A 27,312-nucleotide genomic window follows, 5' to 3' on the forward strand; every position below is an offset into this window, starting at 1 on the left:
GGACATGTCTGAATGGAAAGACAGCCCACGTTATCAGTTAGAAGACTGAGTATTATTAAGATGTCCATTCTACCCAGAATGATCTGCAGATTCAAAGCAATCTCTATCAAAATCCCCCAAATGTTGTTGTTTTTTACAGAAATAGAAAAATATTTTACAATTCATATGAGATCTTGAGGGACATCAAATAACCAAAACAATTTTTTAAAACAAGAATAAATATGAAGGCTTCACCCTTCTTTGGAGAAGGAACTGGCAACCCACTCCAGTACTCTTGCCTGGAAAATCCCATGGACAGAGGAGCATAGTAGGCTCCTACAGTCCATGGGGTCGCAAAGAGTCTGACACGACTGAGCGACTTCACTCTCTCTCTCTCTCTCACCCTTCTTAATTTCCAAGCTTGCTACAAATCTATAGTAATCAAAACAGTGTAACAGACATAGAGACCAATGGAATCGAACAGACAGCCCAGAAGAAGCCCTCAGGTATAGAGTCAAATGGTTCTTGACCAGGGTGCCAAGAGCATTCAGTAGGGGAAGAACAGACTTTTCAACAAATGATGCTGGAAACCTGGGTTTCCACAGGCGAAAGAGTGAGACTGGACCCTTGTCTTACATCATATGCAAAAGCTTGACTCAAAGTGGACCAAAGAGCACGACATGAAGCCAAGAAACTCTTACAGAGGGAAACAGAGAGAGAAAGTTCTATGACATTGGACTAGGCAATGTTTTCCTGGATACGGTATCAAAAGCATAAGTAGCAAAGAGAAAATAAGATAAATTGGAATGCACCAAAATTTAAAATTTCATGCATCAGAAGAAACTGTCTACAGAATGAAAAGATAACCCACAAGACGGGAAGATACAGTTCCTAAACATTTGTCTGAAAAGAGTTATTATCCACCATCACACAGAACCCCTACATCCCAATAACAACAAAAATCTTATTTGAAAATGAGCCAGGAACTTGAACAGACATTTCCGTCAAGAAGATACACAGATGGCCAGTAAGCACATGAAAGGAGGCTTGACATCACTAATCACTAGGGAAATGCAGATGAAACCACAACGAGACACTGCTTCACACCATTAGGATGGCCACTATTAAAAAACAGAAAAAAACAAGGGCTGATGAAGCTGTGATAAAACTGAAATGCTTGTGCCCTGTTTCTGGGAATGTAAAATAGTGAAACCACTGTGGAAAACAGCATGGAGGTTCCTCAAAGAGTTAAAAGCAGGACTGCCGTACGATTCAGTAACTCTACTTCTGGGTGTAAACCCAAAATGATGAGGGCGGGTCAACCAGCTATTTGCACATCCGTGGCATAGCGGTGTCATTCTCAGCAGTCGACAGGTGAGGCAATTTTAGTGTCCGTTGGTAGACGCCTCAATAAACACAATCGATACACTTACAATGGAATTGTACTCAATCCTGAAAGAGAAGGAAGGGTAAACCTTGAGAATACTGATATTATGCCCAGTGAAATAAGCCAGTCACCAAAGACAAGCACTACACAATTTCATTTAAATGAGGTACGTAGAGTTATCAAACAGTTCATGCACACTGAAGATGGGACAGAGGTTACCGGAGGCTGGGAGAGGGGCGCATGGAGGCTAGTGTCTGAAGGGTGTGGAGTTTCAGTTTGTGAAGATGAACACTCCGGAGGTGGATGGTGGCATTGGTTACACAACACTGCAAGTTCCTAGTGCCACTTAACCGCACCCTTAAAGATGGTCAAAGGGCAAATTTTATGTTATATATATTTTATCACAATAAAAAGTTGAAGTCAATATAAACAGAAATTGTAATATTTTTACCCACATCTCAATGGACGGTTTCACGCAACGTCTATGCTCATGTCTTCTGCTTCGACAATACTGACCGAGAGGTCCCCTCATCCACCAAAAAGAGTTAAGGCCTCAGATTCCTCTTGCCTCAGTCATTTTGTCGTGACTATATACATGGGACAACCGCAGAACCAGATGGATGACTTTCAAGAAAGTCCACCTGGAAGATTCCACCCCTTCTGCCACGCGCAGCCTCCATCCACGTTACCTGCCCCGCACACGTACCTCCCATCTCCCCGACACATGCCCAGTGTACCACAGCTTTGTCATCCAGGAGTCTGACTTCATGCCACTCTTGTCTAGACACTAAACCTCCTTGAAGAGAACAGTCCAGTGATGTGACCTAAAATGATCAGCTTTGCTTCTGGGCCACTTGCTTTCACGTCAACAGGCTTTTATTTGTTCATTTGGACCATAATCAGGGATGCCATTTCTGTACCGGAGTAAATAGTCATCCCTCAGCATCCCTGGGGTTAGGACCTTCCATGCGTGCTCCAGTTCTTCCTATTAAATGGCATAATATTTGCACCTAACCTATGCACATTCTCCTGTATACTTTAAATCACCTCAAATTACTTCTAATTCCCAATACGATGTAAATGCTATGTAAATAGCTGTCTACATGTAGGAAATTCAAGTTTTGAGTTTGGGAAAATTTTGGAATTTTTTAAAAACCATTTTTGGATCCATGGTTGGTCAAATCGGCGGATGCAGAAACCACAGATGTGGAAGGTTGATTGTTCCTCTTTTTTATAAAGAGAAGTGTTCTCCACCTTGAGTGAGTCCCAGGATACTGATTAGTATATTTTCAGATGAACCTGGTCTCAATGTGTTTATGACACAAGATAAGCACATTGTAATTATGTCTTGGAGAAACAAAAATATCCAATTAGGTTGGCAGGGACCCAGCACAGGTGCCTTCTGAGTTGACCAGTGATGGTTAATGGAGCTGGTGCATCTTGGGATGCTTAATTGGCGTGCAAGCACCACAGTCCCAGAAACGATTATGGGGTTTGTCTGGATGTCCTTTAATTCCACATTTGTCTTAGTTCCTTGCCAGACCCACATATTTATTTATTGTTCCCTGTGTCTATTCCCAGAATATTTCTGTTTAGCAGAGAAGCAGTATCAATAAACCCTACCATGTTAGTTAAGTTTATCAGAGAGCAAAATTGCTGGCCATAAATTGTTGATTTTTTTTTTTAGTTCTTTTAAAGTATGTCTTGTAAAGGACTGATTTCCAATACTAAAAGAAGTCTTTTGAATTTGAGTCAGCTATGAACTTGTGAAGTCATGTTACATAAACTCTTTATATTTGTACCAAGCTTTGAAATTTCCTAAGTCCTCATTTAATTCAGCAATAAATACTGTGTGCGTGCTTAGTCGCTTCAGTCATATCTGACTCTGTGAGACCACATGGACTGTGGCCCGCCAGGCTCCTCTGTCCATGGGGATTCTCCAGGCAAGAATACTGGAGGGGTTGCCATGCCCTCCTCCAGGGGATCTTCCTGACCCAGCGATCCAAGCTGTGTCTCTTAAATTACCTGCATTGGCAGGTGGGTTCTTTGCCACTGGTGTTGTCTGGAAATACTGTGCAGCCATCATTAATTCTGTTTTTAAAGGAAAAGCAACTAATATTCAAAATTTCTTGAGGAAGTTTTTCTGTAGCTCCTGAAAATGTGGCAGACTTTCGAGAATGTGGAATTCATTGTACTAGCATTTCTTAGTCGGCGTGCCAGGCCCCGGGAGGTGAGCAGGTCTGTTCTGTGTCATTCAAGAGACCTTCACGGGAATATGTAAGTTTTGCAAGTTTTCTTCGGTGATGATAAAGTAAGCATGTTTTGGACCATCTGGAGAAGCACCCTGTAGTCAGACATTCACAATCTTGATCATGTTGGTGCCAAGGGATGGCTTAAAATCACAAGTGGTGTGTGGCTTCTCAAAGTAAGGTGCTGGGGAGGTGTTTCCCAGCAGAGAGAACCTAGAAGAAGTTACTTTAAAAATTTGTGGCCACGGGCTGGCACTTTGAGGTCACTGCTTACAATTTGGAAGTTTAAGATGCAAAAGCAGTGGATGTTTTCAGCTCAGAAGATCTCAGTGATGAGCTCTCAGTGAATTTAAGTTGCAAAACACAGTCAGTAGAGTCTACTTTGCAAAGTTACTCTCTTCATCTCTGCCTGCAGATAAGCTCGCTATAACCAGAGTTAATTTCTCTCTTGTAAGACCTTGTTGAAAAAAGTCCTCAGTTACCAACATGCAGAAATATTCTAAATCTGTCCTGCTGAAATGCCCCTGGATGGTGTGTGGTGTAACCCCAGGGGCAGGGCTGGGACTGCGGTGAGGAAGTGAGACACTTCCCTCAAGTGCCAAATGTAAAGGGCACCAGCTCCCTTTATCAAGTTATCAACTTGATCAACTTCCTCCCCAGTTATCAAGATAATGTTTTAATGTGATATGTTTTAAAAGCACTCCAAAAAAACCATCAATGATGAACACAGTATCAAAATCTGAGACAGAGGTGGGGTTCACTCCCTTCCGTCTCAGGCTCCGACATGACTTAGCACAGCCTTGCTCACAGTCGGTTTTAGGAGAGGCCAACTTCCAGACCGTCACATTGAGTCTTCACCACCTCTGCCACACAACGTTCAATAAACCACCTCTTGAATCCTACTCCTGGTCCCGCACTGTGTATTAGGATTAGGTCCAGCTACAAAGAACAGAAAGCTCAAAGTGGCAAGACCTTAAAACAGAAGTAAGTGCGCTCACAGGTGAAGGCAGGCAAGCCGAGGGTGCTGTGTTGGCTTCCTGGCCGCTGCGGGCTCGGCCTCACTCTCTCCCGATTCTCCGTGGCCATCAACACGTGGTGTCCACCTCTTGTTCGGAAAAGCTCCTCCTTCAGGGCTGTGCGGGCTCTGCTGGGTCCTCTGTCTCTCCATACCCTTTAGAATCAGTTTGCCAATATCCACAAGATAACGTGCTGAAATTTGAGATTGCATTGAATCTACAGATTAGGTTGGGAAGGGCCTATGTCTTGGTAATATTGAGTCCATCCACAAACATGGAATATCTCTCCATTTATTTACTTCTACTTTAAGATTTTTCATCAGAGTTTTGTCGTTTCCCTCATATAGATTTTGTATAGATTTTGTTAGATTTATACCCAAGTGTTTCATTTTAGGGGGTGCTAACGCAAATGGTGGTGGTGTTATTATTTAGCCGCTCCGTCATGTCTGACTCTTTGCGATCCCGTGGACTGTAGCCCGCCAGGTTCCTCTGCTCGTGGGATTTCCCAGACAAGAATACTGGAGTGGGTTCCATCGCATCCTCCAGGAGATCTTCCTAAGCCAGGAAGTCAACCCGTGTCTACTGCTTGGCAGGCGGGTTCCTTACTACTGAGCCATGGTTCCGTGTTTTAAACGTCAAATTCCGCTTGTTCATTGCTGGTATGAAAGCAGTTCACTATTATTTATTAACCTCGTATCCTGCAGCCTGGCATTACTGACATTTGAGGCTAAGCAGGCTCTAAGCTGGGGCTTCCCTTATGGCTCAGCTAGTAAAGAATCCCGCTGCAATGTGGGAGACCTGGGTTTGATCCCGGGGTTGGGAGGATCTGCTGGAGAAGGGAAAGGCTGCCTGCTCCAGTGTCCTGGCCTGGAGAATTCCGTGGGCTGTATGACGGGCTCCCCAGCTGGTGCTAGTGGTAAAGAACCCGCCTGCCAATGCTGGAGACGTAAGAGACTCGGGTTCAGTCCCTGTTTCAGGAAGATCCCCTGGAGAAGGAAATGGCAACCCACTCCAGTATTCTTGCCTGGAGAGTCCCATGGACAGAGGAGCCTGGTGGGCTACAGGCCATGGGGTCGCAAAGAGTTGGACACGCCTGAAAGTGATTTAGCTCTACGCTAAGCCAGGTTCTCCAGCCCGTCCAGCAACCCTGTGAGTATCCAGTGGCCTTTCAGCACATTTTTCTGCCTTCTTAAATCAGCCAGGATTAGTAACAGCTACCTAACAATAAGAGTCCTGACCGATGTACCTTCTATGACCCTCATCCAAATTACGCTCTCTGTGATGGCCTTGTAACTACCTGCATTTTGCTCTCACGTCATTTGCAATTAGTTCAGGGTGATTGTTTCTTTCTCCCCACCAACAAGGCTCCGCAGGACCAAGATCCTGTATGTTTGCCGTGGAAGTTCCCACATGAGTTCAATCAAGGAAACATCTAATTATAAGGAGTCTTAATAGCACTGGCAAGACATTAAAGGTAGAAACCTCACACTAAGAGAGAGAGGCCACAGAAGGCTTTGGCGGACCAGTTTCCTTAAGGTGTGTTTGAAATGAACCCTGCTTCTATGGCGGCTACAAATCACGAGTTTGCTGGAACAGTCCCAATTTCATGTAGCTCTTGACCATTGTTCCCACATATAGGCTTAGATCCTGTGTCTTGGTTTGGCTGCCCTAAATCCGAATTACGTAAGAGAAGGAAAGCCAATTACAGGTTTCTCCCACGGCAAATGCCTTACTGTGCTGCCCGAATCATCAGATTAAAAGTGACCTGCCCAAGTGGACCGTACCTTCGTTTTGCCGCAAGCCACTAGAGGCCACGATGGTGTCTGAGTGACTGCAGATGGCGTGTTCTGACAGCACTCCTTCAATCCTTTGCTTTCTTCAGGAAACACACAGTGATTCTCTGCTTGTTTAGAGGAGGCGTTTGTCAGCCGCGGCTCCCGTCGGTGCGCACTGACTGTGCTGGGCCTTGCAGACGTGGAGTCGCCCTGAAGGCGCACGCACGAGGGGCACTGTACCCTCGTGGGTCCTTTCAATCCTGGCCGAGGGTGTTCACACCTGAGAAGGCCCCTGGCCTGGTGACACCCCTGGGGGTGGTCGAGAATGGCTTCTTATTTCCAGCCGATAGGGTTGCTCGGCGGAGGCAGACTCCAGGCCCGGGCGCCACAGTCTCGGTGAGCCGGCGGGGTAGGGGTGGGGCAGGCCTTGCCCGCAGCGCTCCCACCCCTGGGAAGCGTGCCTCCTGGCCGCCTTGGCCTCTCGTGGGTGTGTAGTGGGGGTCCTTCCGCACACCCGCCCCGGGGCTCGCAACCCGGCCTCAGGTACTCCTGCAGGAGCTGTGTCCAGGGGACGTTTGCCCCCAGAGAATATTACTTGTCTCCAACTCGCTGCAGTAGATTCTTCATTTCCGTCCTCATGTTTTTTGCATCTTCATTTTGCTGGTAAGTCCAGAAGCCAACATGTTAACGTAAAATAATAATAACAGCAGCAACGTGCAGAGCTTACCAGGCTCTGGACACTGCTCCACACGTTTTACACACGTGAGTTCAGTTCACCTTCACGGCTCCCTGGGGATGCAGTGACTAGGATTATCTCCAATTTACAGAAGACGAGAATGAAGCCCACGGAGAGGAAGCAGCTTGCCCCACGGCTTGTGGTTGGCGAGTGCGCGACCCCCTGTTTGAGCCCAGGCCACCAGCTCTGGCGCCCACAGTGCTGGGCACGTGCGTCTCGGCCCTCTCACACAGTTATCTTCCCGGGATTGCGTAGCATTAAATACAAATACAATGTGTACTTGGGTCCTGAACACACAACTGTTTTCAGAGGCAAAGGGTCGTGATGACTCACTCAAACAGTGTATTTTCTGAAGCTTTTTGAAAAATGCCCTTTACATAACAGGCTAATACAATGGGCATATTCTTTTTATTTCTCATTATAAGTGTCTATAAATAGTCCATAGTGTTGAAATTGAATGGGCATCAGTTTTTATATTTCTGGAGCTTCTGTGGCCAACGCTGCCCGCTCCCAGAGTGTCAGCTGGGGCTGGGGGCAGAGAACAGAAGCCTCTTTTGCTGGCTGGGGCAGAAGCAGGCTTGGTACCTGGTCTCAGATGCTCACACAGCGGCAGGGCTCTCTCTCTGGGAGCCGCAGCCTCACACTCGAAGCTTCTGTTGTGATGGGAGCTTTGCCCCAAGAGGCGCAGACACAGAACGCTGACTCTGCAGCCCCAAGGGGAGCTGCCCGGACAGGCTGCTGGTGCCAGCGCTGCCAGGATCCACGGCCCAAGGGCACCCTTCACACCTGCCTCTCTTTCTGCATCTCCCAGTTGGCAGGTCCTCATGGCAGGGCCATCTGGGAAACACAATTTCACCTCCCCGGCTGTGGCAGGGCAAGTTGCTTGCCACCAGGGGCCAGAGTAGATGCTTGGAGAGCTGGCTGCCAGCACCCACGGCGGTCCCCTCCACTGGCCACTCGAGCACCACATGTACCGTCCTTGTGACGGAGCATCTCATCAGCAGCGCACCTGTTCACCTGCCAACGTGCGTGTCCTTCCCCAGAGCGGAGACCCCACTCCCCTCGTCCAGGTCAGTCCCAACCCTGTTTGGAGGTCCTGAAGCCAGCATCAAAATACACTGTTAACAACCAACAATTGACCAGCAGACCTCGTTTCATTGTACTTTGCTTTATTTGGCTTTACAGATACTGAGCGTTTCACAGATTGTAGGTTTGTGGTCCCCACTGCACGGAACAAGTCTACTGGTGCCATTTTTCCCCAAAGTATTTACTCATTTCACGTCTCTGTGTCATATTTCAGTAATTCTCAAAATGTTTAAAACTCTTTGATTGTTGTTCTATTTGTTATGGTGATCTGTGATTAGTGATCTTTGATGTTATTATTGCAAAAAGATCACGACTTGCTGAAGACTCAGAGGACAGCGTCTTTTTAAGCAATAAAGTATTTTTAAATTGAGGGGCGGCTATTGCACACTTACTATAGTGTAAACATAATTCTTATGTGCCGTGGGAAACCAAAAAATTCATGTGATCGCTTTCTAGAGTATTCTCTCTATTGCCGTGGTCTACAAGCAGACCCCCAATACCCCCGAAGTGTGCCCGTGATCTGTGTAAAATAGTGGAGGAAAGTGAGCGAGAAAGGGGAAGCTGGCCGGTGTGCATGAGTGTGTCCCCAGCAGAGAGGCGAGTCGGAGCCCTGCTCAGCAATTGCAGGGTTAGTCTTCGTGGAGCGCCAGAAGGCCGCCGGTGGTGGGTGCAGGTTCCTTCCCTCTTCTCCCCATTCTGTTTCCTGTGCTTTCAGTCAGATCCTGGTCGGTTGGGACGCTTTGCTGTAGAGGTGATGGAGACCGTTGTGCATGAGCGGTCTGGGGTCTGGTCACGAGTGGTCCTCGGGAGTGACAGGGAGACCTGATGGTCCGCTTCCTGCTTTCTAGTTCTGGCCTCTGGTTCAAGGCACATCCCTGGTCTCGCTCCAGGCTCCATCCAGCATCGTGTTCTGTCACAGACTCATGAGGTGTTAGGTCGTAAGTCCCAAGTGAGCCAGCTAGAAAAGGCTCCTCTTGCTTCGGGCCCCACTCAAAACTGGCTCCCTTGGGGCTGCCTATGAGTAACCTGGGTCAGTGCAGCCGTATCTGGAACAAGTTGTCTCCATGATACAAAGACCCCCGTCCGGCTTTGCACCTTACCATTCATCACGGGGGTGCAAGGCACAGAACTTGCATTTAATTTCAAAGAGGATCTTTATCGTGCCCCACGTCGCCACCCCAGACAGACCCCAGGAGCTTGACGGAAGCGCCGCACTCTAACGACCTCAAGGAGCTTACCTCCCGCATTCCAGGGCCAGTGTGTAGCATCGAGTATCCAGGGATTCGCCACCTCCTGCTCACTAGTCACTCCCGTCAGCGCTGCAAGTTCAATACAGCGGATCAGGGGTGAGATGGTCTGCAGGCTAAACAAGACACAGGGGCCTGGAGCTGGTGTTGTCTTGAGTAAGGCAATCCTTTGCAATAATTTTGAGATAAATTTTTCAATGCGCCAAGTGGTAATGAATCTGCCTGCCCATGCAGGAGATGTAGGTTCAGTCTCTGGGTCAGGAAGATCCCCTGGAGTGGGAAGTGGCGACTCACTCCGGTATTCTTGCCTGAAAAATTCGACGGACAGGAGATCCTAATGGGTTGTTATCCATGGGGCTGCAAGGAGTCCAACACGACTGAGCATACATGCTTGTTTGAGATTTCTTTTCTTGTTCTTGCTTAGTTGGGCATGATTCTGTTTGCCTGTCAGGTTGACTAAAATTTAAGTGGCTTGCATGAAATGACCTGAAGATGTCAGAAATTCTTTAGATATGGTTAAAACAGACATACTTGCTCTGTGACTCAGGGAACTCAAACTGGGGCTCTGCAACAACCTAGAGGAGTGGGATGGGGAAGGAGGTGGGAGGGAGGATCAAGAGAGAGGGAACATAGGTCTACCTATGATTGATTCATGTTGATGTGTGGCAGAAACCAACACAATATTGCAGAGAAATTATCCTTCAATTAAAATTAATTTAATTATCAAAAAACACATACAAACCCAAGGAGATGGGATGATTGGAGTGTACTGCCATCCTTGCCAGGTGAAATAAAAATGGGTTTGGTGTCCTCTACTTATGAGGAAAGAGGAAGGAGAGTTTTCTGGACCGATAGCTGTGCACCAGGCTCTGGCAGCTGCACTGATGTTCTCCCGTCAGCGGCCTATCCCTGGAGGGGCATGTGCACTTAGCATCCCCATTTGGTTTTTTTACAATCAGGCCCACAAGCCTGCCTTCTACACAAGCCAGGGCTGAGCCAGAACAGGGTATGATCGGAAGCCTTAATCCTACACCTTTCAAGAGTCACCTTCTTGGAAATTTCCCCTTGGATGATATATTGCCCTTGACTGATTATTTAACTGGGAAGGGTATTTCCCTAGGTCCCCACCTGGGGCTTCCTTACATAACCCTCCCTTTACAGGTCAGGAAAGTGGGGGGCCCCAAGCACATCTGGTCCAAACGTGCGGTTCAGGAACTAGGACAGTAATCACACATGACCTTCCATTGAGTTCAAAGGGGACAGTTGGATCCGAAACATTTTTTATTTGGTAAACTTCATAAGGGGCCGCTCTATCCAGTAAACTTCAGAGGCATTCCCACGCCCTGAGCATTCAGGTTATCTTAGAGCCAGGCTCTGAAGACAGGCGGTTGACTTCCTGACGGCCAGAGGGCAGATGAGCCCCATGCACTGGGCTGTTGCTGCACCGTCTTGCTTCAAAAGGGCTACATCCCCTCATTTTGTGTCTCTGAACCGACCCTGAGGCAGTGAGTGGCCGTGACTCTGTAACAGTGACCTGACCCCTCAGTCTAGCAGCCTGCAGTCACCAGGCCGAGAAGTCCTGTTGGCTTGTTTGTCTGTTTGCTTTTGTACGAATCAAGGAGGATCTTGGTGGGTTGCCTAGAACCGTCTTAGTTCTATGGACTTCAGGCTCACAGGACCTCTGCAATGCCTTTGGGGTGAAATTTGTCAACGTGGATATGTTGGTTCGAGAGTTTTTCATCCTTGAATAACTGGGGATGGTCTGTTTGCTTGTTGAGCTGACTGGAATGTGAGTAGCTTGCATGAAATTACGTGAAGACACCAGAGACTCTTAGGCATGGTTGAAAGAGACACACAAGTGCAGGGAAGTGGGAGGATTGGAGTGAAGGTATTGACCTGTCCACCCCTCTTCTAAGATGACCCAGAAAAATACGCCAGTGCTAGGATGCCAGCATCTTTAGAGGGATCGCAGTGGGTGCCCACTGTGGGTTGAGGGGTGGGTAGAAGATTGCTGTTTCTGAAATGAGCTCAGTGATTTCAGTGGGGAGCATGGGACCCCCAAGGCAGAGACCAGCATCGGAGCTGAAGGGCCAGGGTCAAGATGCTGTGACTCCTGGAAAGGTCAGCCAGGCCTGAGGGCTGTTCAGGGACCTAGTCTGCTGGCGTCTCTGGCAGAGATGATCCATCACGGGGTCCCTCCCTGCTTCATAAACTGCCAGAGAAAATAATGTCACCTGGAATTTATTTCCACCTCTAAGTGAAAATAGCTTCCACCTCCGGTTTATCTTTTGCGTGGGCAAACATCACACAAGGCTGAGGTTTCCTTAGAGCAGAGCTTCTCAAGCTTTCACGTGTGTTTGTATCACCAGGATCACGTAGGCCCTGGCTCAGCAGGGCTGAGATGCTGCGGTCCTCACCAGCCCCCAGGTGACACCACGCTGCTGGTCCCCAGTCCATGAGCAGGAGGAGGAAGGCTGCCCTGCCCGGCCCAGCTCCACTTTCACCAGAGCGTCTCACCACTTCACAAGAGTCTCCTATTAGATTTTATCGGGAACAAAAGCAGCTCTAATTTAAAACAGATCTAACTTTTTAAAACACCTGGTCTAAAGATTCATAATACAATTCGATTTAAAAAGAGGCAGAGGACCAACTAACTCCAATTCCCCTTGTTAAGAGTGAGAGGAGGCGCTTTACTCTGGGGCCGCGGTGTGTGCGTGCTCACTCACTTCAGCCGTGTCTGACTCTCTGCCACCCTCTGGACTGTAGCCCACCAGGCTTCTCTGTCCATGGGGATTCTCCAGGCAGGAATACTGAAGCGGATTTCCCATGCCCTCCTGCAGGCTCCCCGACCCAGGGATCGAACCCAGGCCTCTTCTGTTTCCTGCACTGGCAGGAGGCTTCTTTACCACTAGCGCCACCTGGGAAGCCCCTTACAGATGGAGTTTTCAATTATCCAAGAAACCATTTTTGCAAAGCTTGTGGCCCCATGGACTGCAGCCCACCAGGCTCCTCTGTCCATGGGATTTCTCAGGCAAGAAGACTGGAGTGCTTTGCCATTTCCCACCTCAGGGGATTTTTGCAACCCAGAGATTGAATCAGCATCTCCTAAACTGGCAGGCGGATTCTCTGCCACTAATGCCACCTGGGCAGCCCCTAAGGCTACTCAGTGCAAAGCCCTATGAAGGCTGGATTCGCCTGCTATCAGCTTTTGCAAAGTGAAATTCTCCATCCACGGCCCTCCCGACTGTGGAACCATCTCCCCGAAAACTGCACTTTCCTTTGGCACCTCTCTCCCCGGCCTGGGGTCCCATCTGGCAATTTCCACATGTGCATTTTTGTCGACCTGGCACTTCCTTCCAACCTCCTGCCATAGGAGAAGCCTCCCATGCCCGAGGCCTGGAGTGCTGCCAGTGAAACATTTCAGGTGGAGTTTGTGAGGACTCTCTGTGCGGGGATCACATTCCTGCAGCGAAATTACGAGGAAATGAGGAAAGGCAGGAGAAAATGGCTTTCAAATAGACATCACCTATGTATTTGACATGCTTCTAAATTTTGATAAATGCCAATGACTTTCAGTTCCAGAGAGGCAGGATATTTATTACCGGTCCACCTTCTGTTGGTCTTGATCCCTAACACGTTCATGTCGTGTCCTTCCACTATTGAAGTTCTTTTCAAATTACACTCAGGGCTCCATTGAAATGTCACTTTCTCTGTGATGTCATTCTGGATAACCCTGTTCTTGTCAGAAATGATTGATCCCTGCTCTGGCCTCGTGAGTAGCTGTGCAGTGGCTACCAATAGATTTTAGTTATTAATAACAGATTTATTATATACTCTGAAGTAATCTTTATAAAGTAACCCAAACAGATCTGGTAAAGCCTTGTCCATTCTACCTGATAAAACACATGTAATTAAATTGTGTATATTTTTCAGTGTTTCATTGGAGGAGGGCATGGCAACTCACCCCAGTAGTCTTGCCTGGAGAATCCCCACGGACAGAGGAACCCGGTGGGCCGCAGTCCACGGGGTCGCGAAGAGCTGGACACATATGTTTTACAGGCGCACTTAATTCTTTGATCAATCCATTCTTATTTTCGGCCGTGCGGGCTGTCTGTGGCAGAGCTCTGGGTCTCCACACTCAGTGACTGTGGCACCAGGCTCAGTTGCTTCCACAGCATGTGGATCCTCACTGCCGGATGGGATCGGACCTGTGTCCCCTGCGTCGGCAGGCAGAGTCCCACTGGACCACCGCGTCCCTCTTGGGTCGCTGTGTTTGCAGCCTTTAACACAGCTGGGCTCACAGGGTACACTCTTCTTTCCTGTAGGCTGCAAGCTACTAAAAGAAAAAGATCTCGTCTGTTTGTTCTTTTTAACTTTTTAATACCGTTCTCAAATGTTGCTTTCCACTTACAGCTATCACAAAATATTGGCTATATGCCCTGTGCGGTGCAACGCATCCTTGAGCCCATCTCATGACCAATAGCTTGCACCTCTTAAATCCCCGCCCGGGCTTTGCCCCCGCCTCCCCGCGCTGGTAACCACCAGTCTGTCCTCTGTATCCGTGAGACTGCTTCCTTTTTCTGCCACAGTCACTAGTCTGTTCGTCTCGGTTCCCCATGCTGCGAGATCACGCAGTGTTGGCCTTTCCCTGACTTAGCTCACTTAGCACGTGCCCTCTCGGTCTGTCCATGGTGCTCCAAATGGCCAAATGCTGTTCTTTTTTTGCGGCTGAGTAGTATTCCATCGTCTATGTCTATGCATGCCGCCCCTTCTTTATCCATCCATCTCTCCTTGGACACCTAGGTTGCTTGCACGCCTTTATTTATTCTTCACGTTAGAGCTGATATCTACAAGCTCCCCAGTCCTGTGAAACCCACACTACTGTAAGTGAAATTTGATGTATACACGTCTGAACATGATTTAGGGGGGCATAGACCAGTGTTCTTGCCTGGAGAATCCCAGGGACGGGGGAGCCTGGCGGGCTGCCGTCTATGGGGTCGCACAGAGTCGGACACGACTGAAGCGACTTAGCAGCAGCAGCAGATCTGTATAGATCTTCAATTTCTTGAAAGAATCTGGGAACCTGTAGAAATTAATACCCACTGGGCTACAGAATCTCACAGTGAGCCTGGTTATGAAGCAAAAACCTGTTTATAGCACAGCTGTCTTTGCAGTACTCCTCAAGCACTAATTGGGAGGTTCTAAGACTTGGATTTGGGGTGTTTGCTGTGTGAGAAATGGGGCGCATGCATGCAGTCTCAGTTATAACGTTTTCTGCTTCCACGGCTGGCGGTCGGCTGGTGGGCCAGTGCAGTACTTAACGCTTCCGCTGGGAGGGGAGCGGAGCCACGGGACGGTGGGGCGGCAGGGAAGGTGGGCAGCGGGGCAGGGGGGGCCAGCCGAGCAAGAGGGCAGCATGATTAGCAGCTCTGGTGAGCGCTTGTTTGGCCAGGGGACAGCGGCTTTGAGATTACTGATGCGAATGAGGTTTGGGGATTTTTGCTGGATATCAATTATCCATGACCTATGGTATCCCCAGCTACCAAGGACTTAATGTTGCCTATAAGCTTAAATGATTTCTTTTAATTAAATGTGAAAGATCAGACCCACGAAGGCTGGGGAGCCCTGTGAGCTGGGGCTGAGACTCCCTCACCTGGGCTCGGGCTCTGGCCCCGGGAAGAATTTGATTGGCAGGAAATAGCAGGATTTCATTTTCTACCTCTGATCCATTAATAGCCTGAGCATGCCCTGGGCTGTCTTTGGGAGACTGTCCTTATAAAGTGCAACTCTGCTCAGCCAGGAGGCAGGGGACTCTCTGGGAAGGGGAGAGGGGAGAGGGAGAGGGGTGTGGAGTCTGAGAAACCCCCGGGGCCCGTCTTGTGCCCACCCTCCCCTCCCACCCCCACCCTAAGCTGAAAGCGTGCCGGTCCGGGAAGAATGGAATGACCCACACGCTTCACAAGGCGTGTGTTGGTGGTGCTGCCGCCCTGCCTGCAGCGGGTGTAGCCTCGCTCAGAGCGGGCCCTGTGGCCTGCGTTCCCTGTTACGCGTGCTGCGTGCTCGAGTTTCCGCTCCCCTCTCCTGCCTGCACCCGCCTTGCCTCCTTCCCACTCGTGACTCGTGAATTCAGAGAGAAAATAGACAGTCAACGGCAAACGCCGGGTCATGTCCCGAATCATGAGTCTGCCTGTAAAGCGGGAGTATTTTTCATTTTTGGAAGTCACTCTCATTCGCCTCATTTTTGGTGATTGCTGATGGACGAAATCCAGCCGCCTCTTCTGCCCTCATGCTGGAAAGCAGAGACAGAAAACAGCTCTGGGAGTTTTTCCAAAGGGCGCTGGTGTCGCACCAGGCGAGGCCAGGGACTCGCCGCCAGGCAGCTGCACGTGGGCCTGCTGGACCTGCCCGCTGGAAGAGGAGGCGGTCTGTCCAACAGCAGAACTCCGCGTCTCCCCGCGGCTTCCTGGAAACACAGGCAGTAGCAGCAGCCCCGGCTCCCACAGCACCACCGCAGCGGGTAGGGCGGCATCACCCGGGGCCCTGAGGGCACCCCGCACGTTTCCTGTGAGTGGGCTCAGAAAACCACGCAAGGCAAGGAAAACACACCCAGGAGAGATTCCCGACAACAGCTCTGTGGGATCCCGTGAGCAGCCTCAGGTCCAGAGCAGGTTAGTGATTTACTCGGCGTCACAGAGATGGCTGCGCATAGCTTTAACTCTGTTCGCATTTGTCAGGCTTTCAACTCAGCCCTGGGTGTTACTGCGTCTGGCTCTCTTTCCCTTTAACTTTGTTTTGCTCTCCATGAAAACAGAACCCAAGAGAAAGAGTGGTTACAGGAAGAGGAGCAGGAGAGAAGAAACACGTGTCTTCTCATTTGACTCTCAGGTCTCCAAACCCGGGAGACAGCTGGCGTGACGAGCGGCAGGGGTGGGTGCCAGGCCCCAGGGCCACACGCCGGCCCTCGGCTTGCAGCACAGTCACGGTGACCCATCCTGCCTCCCGCGGCGGTGGGCAGCGGGGCCGGGAACGCGCTCCCAGCCCTGCCGCGGCGGGTGGATGTGCCAGAAGGGGGCAGAGACTCGCCTTCGGGGGCGCCTGTGCTGTGACCCCAGCGGCTTTCTGAAGCTGAGCCTCCGTCCCTTGGAGGCCTCGCTTCCTGCTGGAGTCCCACCGGCAGCTCTGAAGTCACTCAGGCCAAGGTCAGGTGGCTGGAGCGGGAAGTCAGACACAGGGCAGTGGATTTAGGGAGCTGAATGGACGCCCGCACAGCCGGCTCCCAGCTGTGGTTCAGTGGATGTTCTGGGTCTTGGAGCCTAAATATTTGTTGATGAGAAGAGAATCGCAGCTTGTGGAACCGACAGCGAATGAGCAGCCTTGGAAGCTGATGAGGGCGTGGAGGTGTGATGACAGGCGAGGAGCCGGCCCATCTCCTAGAGCGGCTCTGAGGACGTTTCTGTGCAGGAAGGGCTGGCCGCGCGGGAAGATGCTTACGAGCAGGTGCCGGAGTCCTCGGGGGAGTCTGGCTGTGGTGGCTCCTCACTGAGCAGGTGCTTGGCTCAAGCCCAGCACTGTGCTCATCCCCAATGTGATGGAAGAGAAACCCCCGAGCAGACAGCCGTGGAGAGAGGGCTCTTGGCTTCCGGCCACCAGATGACACAGAGCGGCAGGTGGACGCAGGAAGGGGCAGTCAGCAAGAGCCCCTGGCTGGAGGGGAGCAGCTGTGCAGGCGGTGGCCTTGGGTCACCACCTGGGTCCCAGGGGGCACTGCACTGGGGGAGTACTCCTGAGGCTGGAAGGGAGGACGGGGAGCCATGTGTGCTGCAGAGATGCTCGTGTAATGAGAGCCCAGCATGTACCAGCAAGGACGAGGAGGACTAGGACCCAGGGTCCCCACGGGGGCTCCCCCCGGTGGAGGCTGGATGTCTCCAGGACCCGGGGGGACGCACAGGGGTTCCCACCTCTGGGGGAGGCTGGGCAAAGTGACAATATTCACTCAGTCCCTTCTGCGTAGCGGGCCAGGGAAGGAGGGCGGAAAGCAGCTCTGCTATTTACCAAGTGCAGAGGGTCCTCCACCCGCTTCTCTTCACCCTCCCCTGTCTAAAACGTGAGCACCCCTTCAGAAGGCTATGCCAACTACTGCATTACTCCAGACGCCCAGCTGGCTCTCTCAGCACTCCCGGACCCCACGTCTATTGGGAGTCATTTACGTCGGAGGCCCTGCGCCTGGTGGTCACATCGGACCAAGCATGGCAGACAGCGACACAGTCACCCCAGGAGCAGGCTTGAGTTGTTGGCAGATCCTGTCTGTGAAATGGGCGTGACGACGCTCATCTCATGGTTGAGACACGAGGACCGTGTCTGCTCTTCTATGACCCAGCCTGCGCCGGGTCTGCAAGCCACAGGCCCTGACGGTGACAGCGCCCCCCGTGCCCACCCCACAGTAGGCAGGCGCTGGGTGGGGAGGACGCTTGCAGGGAAGACGAATGAGCCCCAGCCCACAGCAGCTGATGCCACACACTCTGAACTTGCAGCCCGGAAGGACACAGACACTTGGGAAAGAAAAATCTGAAGGTGCCCCCAGGGTAGGGTGGAGGAGGTGGCATCCGGCCAGAGGGGACAGCACAGACCAGCCCAGACACTCCTGGTTGCAGCCTGCCCCGAGGCCGGGGCTGCCCTGTGGCTGCTTGGTGCCCGGAGGCATCAGGGGGCCTGGCTTGGATGACCCCAGCGTCACCCCGAGAGCACCTCCCACTGCCCTTCAGGGCTCCTCCAGGAGCAGAGGCTGTGGTCCCCGTCTCTCTGCAGGTGGTTCAGAGGCTCTGAGTCTAGGAGATGCCGTCAGCACCCCAGCCCCTGACCAACCCCTCCTGCCCATGTTCCCACAGCGGCAGAGGGTTTTCATTGGACCCATTGTCCACTGACCAGCCAGATCCTGAAAACTATTATGAGAAATGTATCAGACGGTCACTGGGAAGCGGTGCTGCCCCCCTGGGCATTCGTCCGAGGAACAGAGTCTTGTTAACTTGCAATGTCTGGTTTCGAGCACGACTGAAGACTGTGGGGATGCTGAGGAGGATGGGGGAGCGCAGAAAGGACCAGAGGGTGGGGCTTCCCCTGGTCAGAGAAGGCCGAGAAGGGGCAGCCTGGGAGGAAGGGGTCAAGGTCAACATCGGCCACCCCACCTGTGCAGACGACTCTCCCAGGGCAGGACGGATGTCCCTCCTCCTGTGAAGACTGGAGTCACGTGCCCGTCTGGGGCTGCCCAGGAGTCTCCCTTTCCCCACCTGGCCCGACCGGCGAGCAGTGAGCAGATGGTGGTTTCTGCAAGTGCGCGGCGCTGCCCTAAGCTCTAAGACCAGGAGGCAGAACGCCCGGGGCCCCATCTCCCAGGGGTGGGGTCGCGGGCAGTCTTTGGTTGGCTCTAACGAGAGCTTTAAAGGCCAAAGGGTCTGCGATCTTCAGACGAGCCCGTCTTCACCTGCTCTCAGCAGCACACCCCCTGGGGCACATCCTCACTGCCAGTGAGGCGCCCATGGGCTGTGGCTGAGAAACGGTGTCTGCACCGCAGGTCTGAGCACCCCAAAGTGCAGGCCCCTTGGAAGCGGCAGCGCAGGGCAAAGCCCAGAGCAGGAGCAGTGAAGGGTGCCGCCTGGAGCCTGGAGGCTGCAGAAGGGAAGGAAGGCGGAAGTGGAGGTCCAGGCCGAGCGAAGCTTTCAGACATTGCCTCACTCTCCCAACTCCGGTCCTCGAACCTGCACCCAGCGCCCAGCGCAGGTGTGGATAAGCGTTCATAAATCCAGGGAGGCACTGGAGGCTGCGTTTTGCCAGCCCCCTCCTCCTCCTCTTGCCTCTCCTCATCTTTCACAGGAAGGAGGGGACAGGCGGATGCACGGGTCCCCGGACAGGAGGGTCCCCGTCCCTCCCTTGACGTGTAACAGTTACGAACTGCTTCGGGGAGCAGCCCTCAGACACCCAGGGCGGCCTTAGCCACAGGGAACCCGCAGACGGGGAAGCCTTCTCCTGCAGACAGTAGAGGTACGGCCAGGGTGTTCATTTATCACAGAAGGCCTAGATGCCTGAGAGGGCAGACGCTGGATTCCTTCATTTGTGATCAGCGGAAAAACCCTGCCTTAAATAGGCCTAAATGAAAAGGAAATCTATTCCCTCTCATTGGAAGGGGCTCAGCGTCGGTGAATTCAGTGGCTACGATGTCACAGCTGACAGGTTCCTTCTGCCCTGCCGTGCCCAGGGCTGACTTTGTCCCTGGGGAGCCAGAACCGGCTGTAGCAGCCCTAACATCATCGACCCACGGGCAGTCTCCGCACAAGGAGCAAGCCCTCCCGGGAGCCCCTCACACGCCCCGCGGTCTCCGACGAACAGCTAACAAACCAGCCCCTGGCAGAGGGATGGGGGAAGCCACCTCGGGCCTGCACCTCTTGGGGTGTCCTCTCTGGTCAGGGTCAAGAATGGCAGCTGAAGCCCCCTGAATCACGCAGGGAGGAGAGGAACCGTCACAAAGTCGGAATTCTGCTCCACAGGAGGACGGGTGAGGGAGGAAGCAGCGATTGGACAAAGAGCTAAACTGAGCTCGCCAGCGTCTTTCCCAGCAGAGAGCTGGTGTGGGGAACGACCTGGTGGTGGCTTAGTGGCTCAGCCGTGTCCGACTCTTTTATGACCCCATGGGCTGTGGGCTCCTCTGTCCATGCGGCTTCCCGGGCAAGAGGACTAAGGCTGGTTGCCATATCCTTCTGCAGGGGACCTTTCTGACCCCAGGGGTCAAACCTGAGTCTCCTGCGTTGCAGGCGGATTCTTTACCGCTGAGCCACCACGGAGGCCTCCAAGTCTCAGGTGTGCAGGGACCACGGAGGGAGAGTGACTCGCACGGAGCTAATCCCGAGGGTGCCCATGATCGTAAGCGAGGGGACAGGTCCCCCGCGCCACCAGCAGTCCTCGGGGAGGCTGCCATCAAGCTCAGCTCTGTGCCTCTCGCCTGCTCCCCACCCCAGAAGGAGGCTCTGGAAGCAGGCACAAGGCAGAGACTGCGGTAGGGGTGGGCGGGGGGAACGTGGCATGTTGGAGGAAAAGGTGCAGAAACCCTCTTCTCCTCTGTGTCCCTCCAGTCTTCCCAGGGCCTCCAGATCCCACAGGGCTCCCGGCAGAGCTGAGACCTGGTCCCGGCCCTCGGTGCGGTCTGGGCACGGCCCACAGGGACTGCGGCTGAGATCAAAGCTGGCACCAGCCCAGCCCCACGCCGCGGGATCGAGGAAGACGGCGGCTGGCAGGCTGGGCCTCTGCGGGCGCTCTGGGCCCGAGGCCTCAGGCTCCTGGGGGGAAGCACCGTTCAGTTGTGGCTGTTGCTGCTGTTTAACCAGTCGAGGCTTCTACCCACATTAAAACTCAAAGCATGACTTCACCTGCTCTCCAGTGAGGCACAGAGGAGCAAGAGACGAAGCCACACGACAGGTGCGGGCTGGGACGGACCCTGGGGTGAGATGGAAGCTCTTCAGCAAAGGAGTAACATGGCCTGGCTTACGTCTTCAAAGTGTCTCTCTGGAGCTTAGCTGAGAATAGACCTTTTCCTTTTTTAAAGTTTTTTTTTTTATTGGAGTATATTTGCTTTACAGTGTCTTGTGGTTGACCTCATCCCAGAGCCCAGTGAGGCCCTGAGTAGAGCCCAGTGAGTAGTGTTTCTATTAGCCATAGGGCATGGAGTGAGACGCCCTTATTTATTTATTCAATGTTTTTGTTTTCTATTGGGGTATAGCCGATGAACAGTGTTGTGATAGTTTCAGGTGGACAGCTAAGGGACTCAGCCACACATAAACACGCATCCTTTCTCCCCCCACCTCCTCCCGTCCAGGCCGCCACGTGACGCTGCGCAGAGTTCCCTGTGTTGTACAGCAGGTAGGTCCTTGTTTCCACTTTAAATACAGCAGTGCGTACGCGTCCATCCCTAACTCCCTATCCCTTCCCCTTGGCAACCACAGTTTGTTCGCTAAGAAATCCCCTTACTTAAACTGAGATAAATTTTGCGTTAGAAAGCATTTATTTGGGGGAACAGATATCGCTGACATAAGAAACTTGGTTGAGCTCTAAAAAAATACTGATACAGGAACTGAGGGGAGCCAAATATGGAACATCATTACACCGCGTGACGGAAAAGAGGTTGGCTGTGTATTATTTTACTTCATTCTATTTGGCTTTGAATTATGGGAGTTTATTCCTTCACAGTCCTGAAGGCAAGATGTTCAAAGACAAGGTATCAGGAGGGTTTGGCCCTTCTTTTTGTATTATAAAAATTTATCATGAAATTTTAAAAATTAATTTTTTAAAATTGGAGGCTAATTACTTTACGATATTGTAGTGGTTTCTGCCATACATGGACATGAATCAGCCATGGGTGTACGTGTGTTCCCCATCCTGAAGCCCCCTCCCACCTCCCTCCCCACCCCATCCTTCTGGGTCATCCCAGTGCACCAGCCCTGAGCACCCTGTCTCATGCATAAGTGTTTAATTGTGAAAAACACGCAACAAAATTTTCCATTTTGACCAATTTAAGTGGATAGCTAAGGAATGTGTGTGTACACATATCCATGTTGTGTACAGACAATTTTAGATAAATATTTGACTGAGGTATACCTGCTACGGAAAAGTGCACAGAATTTTCACAAAGTGGACATCCCCGTGTAATCTAGTCCAGATCAGAAATCAGTGCTGTCGGTGCCTGAGGAGGCTTCCAAACGTCCCTCTGAATCGTGTCTCTTTTGTGCCACGTCCAGAGGGCAGCCAGCCACTAGCTGTCTTCTACCACCACAGCGTAAGTGCGCCTGTTCTTGAACTTGGCATAAACGGGATGACATGGGATGCACCCCTCTGTGTCTGACTGCTTCAGTTCACAGTCATGTGCGAGAGACTCCTCCGTGCTCTGGTAATTGTCCCTTTTCGTAGTTGTACAGTACTCCATTGTATGGCCGTAGCACAAGCTTGCTATTCTGTTGTTGACGAACACTTGATCGGCTTTCAGCTTTTAACTATAATGAAGATATTCTTCACTGAATGTTTCTACGAGGACTTTTGCTCTTGCCTTTTGACGCACACTTGTGATGCAAATCTAGGAGCAGACTCACTGAATGGTGGGGTTGGCGTATGTTCAGTTCTAGTCAACTTGTTGCTGTCTAGTCGCTAAGCCATGTCTGATTCTTCGTGACCTCATGGATTGTAGCCCACCAGGCTCTTCTGTCTGTGGGATTTCCCAGGCAAGAACACTGGAGTGTGTAGCCAGTTCTTTCTCTAGGGGATCTTTCCCACCCAGGGATTGAACCCACATCTTGATACTATCCTAGAATTTTCCTAAGTGATTGGACCAGTTTACATTCTCAGTAACAGGGTATTAGAGTTCTGATTAGTTTATGTCATTGCCAACTGTTGGTATAGTTCGTCTTCTTAACATCAATCCTGGTGCACGTGTAATGGAATCTCACTGGAGTTTTAATTTGCATTTCCTTGGTGAACAGTAAGGCTGAACACAGTTTCAGATGCTTATTGGCCCATTTGGATGTCTTCTTTCATGAGGCACCTATTCAAGACCTTAGAGCTTCCCTGGTGGCTCAGCGGTTAAAGCGTCTGCCTGCGATGCGGGAGACGTGGGTTCAATTCCTGGGTCGGGAAGATCCCCTGGAGAAGGAAATGGCAACCCACTCCAGTATTCTTGCCTGGAGAACCCCATGGACGGAGGAGCCTGTTGGGCTACAGTCAAGACTTGGACCTTTTTTTAAAAAATTGACTTATTTTTTCTTACTGATTTGTAGGAAATCTTTATATTTTCTGGGCACAGGTTTTTCGTTGAATATATGTATTGCAAATATCTTCTCTCACTCAGCGGGGTGCTTTTTCACTCTCTCCCCTACTAGTGACTTTCGTTGATCAGAAATTTGCAATTGTAACACAGTCCAGATTAACAGTCTTTCCTTTAAAACCAGTGCTTTTCGTGTGTTCTGTTTGAGAAATACTTGTCTGTCTCAAAAGCCATGGAGACATTTCCCTGTGTTATTTTCTAGAGCTTTATTGTCTTACCTGTCACATTTGCATACCCAATTCACCCTGGAACTGATTCGGTATATGGCACGAGGTGAGTCATTCTTTCTATTAACTCAGCCTTGTTTCTTTCAAAAAGCCGTTCATAGCGATGTTTCAAGCTAAATGAGTCAGACATGCCAGAGAAACCTGGCTTCCACAGAACAACCTCCCTATTTGCCATTTTGTCCTCGATTAGAGAAAAGACTCCTTTTACCCCAATCCATAAAAAGAAGACATCAAGCTATACTAAGCCTCATTTTCTGACAACTGCGTGAGTGTTAGGAGGTTCCGGAAGTCCCTAGAAGTCTGCCCTTACAAAGAGGACGCGTGTCTCTTCTGTGTGCCTCTTGGGGTCTCTTTTTCTAAAAGTGAACATAAATATTTCTCTTCTGCTCGAGGCGCGGTGCCTGGATCTAGGAACTCCCGCCTTGTCACGCTGAAAGTAAGAATCTGCGAGTCACCCACCTGTCATTCATCTTCTGTAACCACGGTTACCCGCCTCCGGATGATAAACGGTCTCCGGTCGGATGACAGTCGGGCTGCACAGCCTCTGACTGAGGGGTGTTTCTCCCGAGGTTAGGTCACTGACTCGCTAGGTGGTAAAGCTGTCTTCTAAACTCCTCGTCCCACAGCACTCTACCTCCGTACCTGCAATGGCATGTGAAGCCCTCAGATGCAGCGCAGCTCTGAGTACGTCTCAGCCTCCCCGTCCAGCATCAGTCCTGCCCCAGGTGCATCTGGCGGCCCCCCCTTCACTCCGTCCACCTCCTCTGCAGCCTGATGGACTGTATTGTCGGTGGAAAGCCATCTCCTTTGACGCCACAGTCCCTCTTTCTCTTTCCACTTTTTATGCCTGTTGCAAATAGTCTTCAATAGCTTTATTGGGCTGCCATTTTGCTTTGAAAGAGATATTGCTCTTTTTAAAGAGCAGGTTTATCTTTTAGCAGAAATCCATCTTTTAGAGTTTTCAGGCCTCCATTAGCAGTTTGTTTGATTTCATGACACCCTCTCCCCCAGCCAGGCAAAATTGTACAAGGCAGGCTTCTACAAAGTAACTCTAATTTGATTTTGGGAAAAGGTCAAGGAATTTGCAACGTCACAGCCCAACGTAATGGAAATGTCACTCGAATGGGAGCGAGTGGAGGGGGTTCCAGGCCCAGTTTTGCTCTCAGTTCCTTATATGACCTGATGTTTCTCTTCATAATCTCAGTTTCCTTGTTACTTAAATGAAGGAACTGCCTCTCCAGGTCAATGTCAAACGTCATCGTGTAGATTTCTCTGCAAACGGACACACCCGAGGTTGGAGGGTCAGGAGTATGAACCCGTCGCATGGATTTCCTTCACCTCTATTAAGGTTCTCTGTTTCAAAGCCTGTGTGCATGGAGATACTCCTACATCTGCGTGCACGCGCTTATGTCTGACTCTGCGACCCCACGGCCTGCAGCCCACCAGGCTCCTCTGTCCCTGGGACTCTCCAGGCAAGAAGACTGGAGAGAGTAGCCATTCCCTTTGCCAGGGGATCTTCCTGACCCGGGGATCGAGTCTGCGTCTCCTGCATTGCAGGCAGATTCTTTACCGTCTGAGCCACCAGGGAAGCCCTGTAACAGAAGTCAGTCTTACTGGGTTTCATCTCTCTCTCACACACACACACACACACACACACACACGCACGCACACACAGAGCAAAACAACGGAAACCTGAGTAATGGCTTCCTTAGACTTCAGTGTTCATGACAGTAAAAGTGAAGTACAAAAAAGACTGGATAGTTTTTGGCATTAATTTCAAATTTGATCTATTAATTTTTTTGTATAGAATCATTTAAATGTTGATATTTCTGTTTTAAACTATTTCACTTGAGTCTTTTGAAAATACATCATGAAATCAGATGTACAGTAGCTGCTATTATTTTCCTCTTTTGATATGTAGCTTAAAAATATATGTTTAAAAAGCCCTGGTGATGGAGGTTTCTGGGGAGTGTTCACTGTATCAGCACACACTTATTGGGCATTTTCTGTGTATAAGGCCCTGTGGAGATGTCAAAGACGTAAATAAGATGTGGATGTTATCTTTAGGAGGTCTGCAACCAGCCTAGACAAATGAGACTCAAGTGAAAATGTAAATCACAGTAAAAATGAAAATAAAGATCAAAAGTCATGATTCCCAGGCTTCTTTTTTTTTTTTTTTTTTTTAAGACTCTGATAAAGTGATTCTAAAGTTCACTGGGAAGAAAAAATGAGCAAGAACTGCCAAGAAAAAGTTGAAAAGAATTATAAGCAGTGACTGGGGAGGAGGAAGTGTTTGCACTGCCAGCTGCCCAAAAGGACTACAAAGCCACTGCCATTACGAAAGTCTGCAATCATTTAGGATCAAATAAGATAACAGAAACAGACTCAAGGATGTGCACGTGTGTGCCAGCATTCAATTTATGATAAAACCGGCATTTTAAATCACAGGAAAAGATGGTATTTCGTAATTGGTAAACCCTCTGGGGGCTGGCGCCAGGGGTGAGGGTCCACTTGCCAATGCAGATGGAAGAGGCCGGGGTTCGATCCCCGGGTCAGGAAGATCCCCTGGAGGAGGGCGTGGCAGCCCACTCCAATATTCTTGACTGGAGAATCCCATGGAGCCTGGTGGGCTGCCGTCCACGGGGTCACAAAGAGCTGGAGGTGACTGAGTGACTGCGTACTCACATCTGTGAATCAGCTGGTGGCTCTTCTCAGTCAGACCAGCTTGTCAGCCCTGCTGGGCTCCGCCGTGCATCTGCAGTCAGGCTGGCCACAGATGACCAGGGATGAGTTCACCCAGCGTTCTGGCGGCTGACAGGCTGTCGGCAGGGGTGGCGGGGTGGCTGGGCCACGTGTGGAGGCCTGCAGCACGCCAGCTTGGCTTCGTCCCATGGGGGCCACAAGGGTTCCCAAGAGCAGCCAGAGAGCCCCCCAGCGTGTGAGCACACCGCCAGTCTCTGCTCGGACTCATCTGGCTCATCAGGTCTCACGGCCAGCACAGATTTTAAGGTTGGAGACGCAGGGGCAAATGCTAGGTGGGCAGTTTTACTCTCTCACGATGCATTGGTTGATAATGAGCCTTAGAAACCATCTAAATGGGGATCTGCTTGGTGGTCTAGTGGCTAAGACTCCGTGCTCCCTGCAGGGGGCTCTGGTTCCCTCCCTGATGAGGAACAAAGAGTTCCCACACTGCAGCTGAAGCTCTCACAGGCTGCAACTATGACCCAGTGCAGTCAAATTCATTATATATTAAAAAAAAAAAAGACATCTAGATGTCCCCAAACAGGGAAATGGCAAAATAAAATGCATTTCAGCCATGCAATGGACAAGGCATGATATTACAGGGGAAAAACTGATATATAAAGATGCCTTGTGAAAACACAAAACCTCTTTCGTGAAAAAAGAAAAAGCTTGAAAAAAAGACACAAAAACAAAGTCTGAAATGTTTTCACACCTATCTCTGAACAGCAGGGTTATGAGAGAAATATTTCCTTCAATTATAGGTTGGACTGGTCTCCAACTCTTGGGACCATAGTTAAGCTATCAAAACTCTTCAAGCCACAGTTTCTTCATCTATAAAATGGGAGTTAAACATTAACATCTACCTGGATAAGTTGTTATGAAGATTATATGAGAAGTTTCATGTGAAGGGTTTCACACATAGCCAGGCAAATAATAATTGGTCAATACATGGTAGATAAGAATTCATTTTTTTTTCAGTTAGAGAACAGAATAATACTGTTTTTAAACCATAG

At 50.5% G+C, this 27,312-nt stretch overlaps 1 long non-coding RNA gene across 2 annotated transcripts; it reads left to right on the top strand.

Annotated features, from left to right (window-relative positions):
* The first annotated feature begins 15,930 nt into the window (after positions 1–15,930).
* On the top strand, positions 15,931–25,709 carry LOC138425068 (uncharacterized). Of its 2 annotated transcripts, XR_011251085.1 has the most exons (5): positions 15,931–16,143; positions 20,596–20,938; positions 21,336–21,379; positions 23,533–23,603; positions 23,950–25,709. It is a non-coding gene; the product is annotated as an uncharacterized lncRNA (long non-coding RNA). The 2 variants fall into 2 exon arrangements; XR_011251086.1 differs by lacking the exons at positions 20,596–20,938; positions 23,533–23,603 and adding an exon at positions 21,100–21,152 and having other exon boundaries at positions 15,941–16,143; positions 21,262–21,379; positions 24,184–25,709.
* Positions 25,710–27,312: the final 1,603 nt, after the last annotated feature.

The sequence above is a fragment of the Ovis canadensis genome, chromosome 20 (genome assembly GCF_042477335.2).
Source record: "Ovis canadensis isolate MfBH-ARS-UI-01 breed Bighorn chromosome 20, ARS-UI_OviCan_v2, whole genome shotgun sequence".
Taxonomy (NCBI): Eukaryota; Metazoa; Chordata; class Mammalia; order Artiodactyla; family Bovidae; genus Ovis; species Ovis canadensis.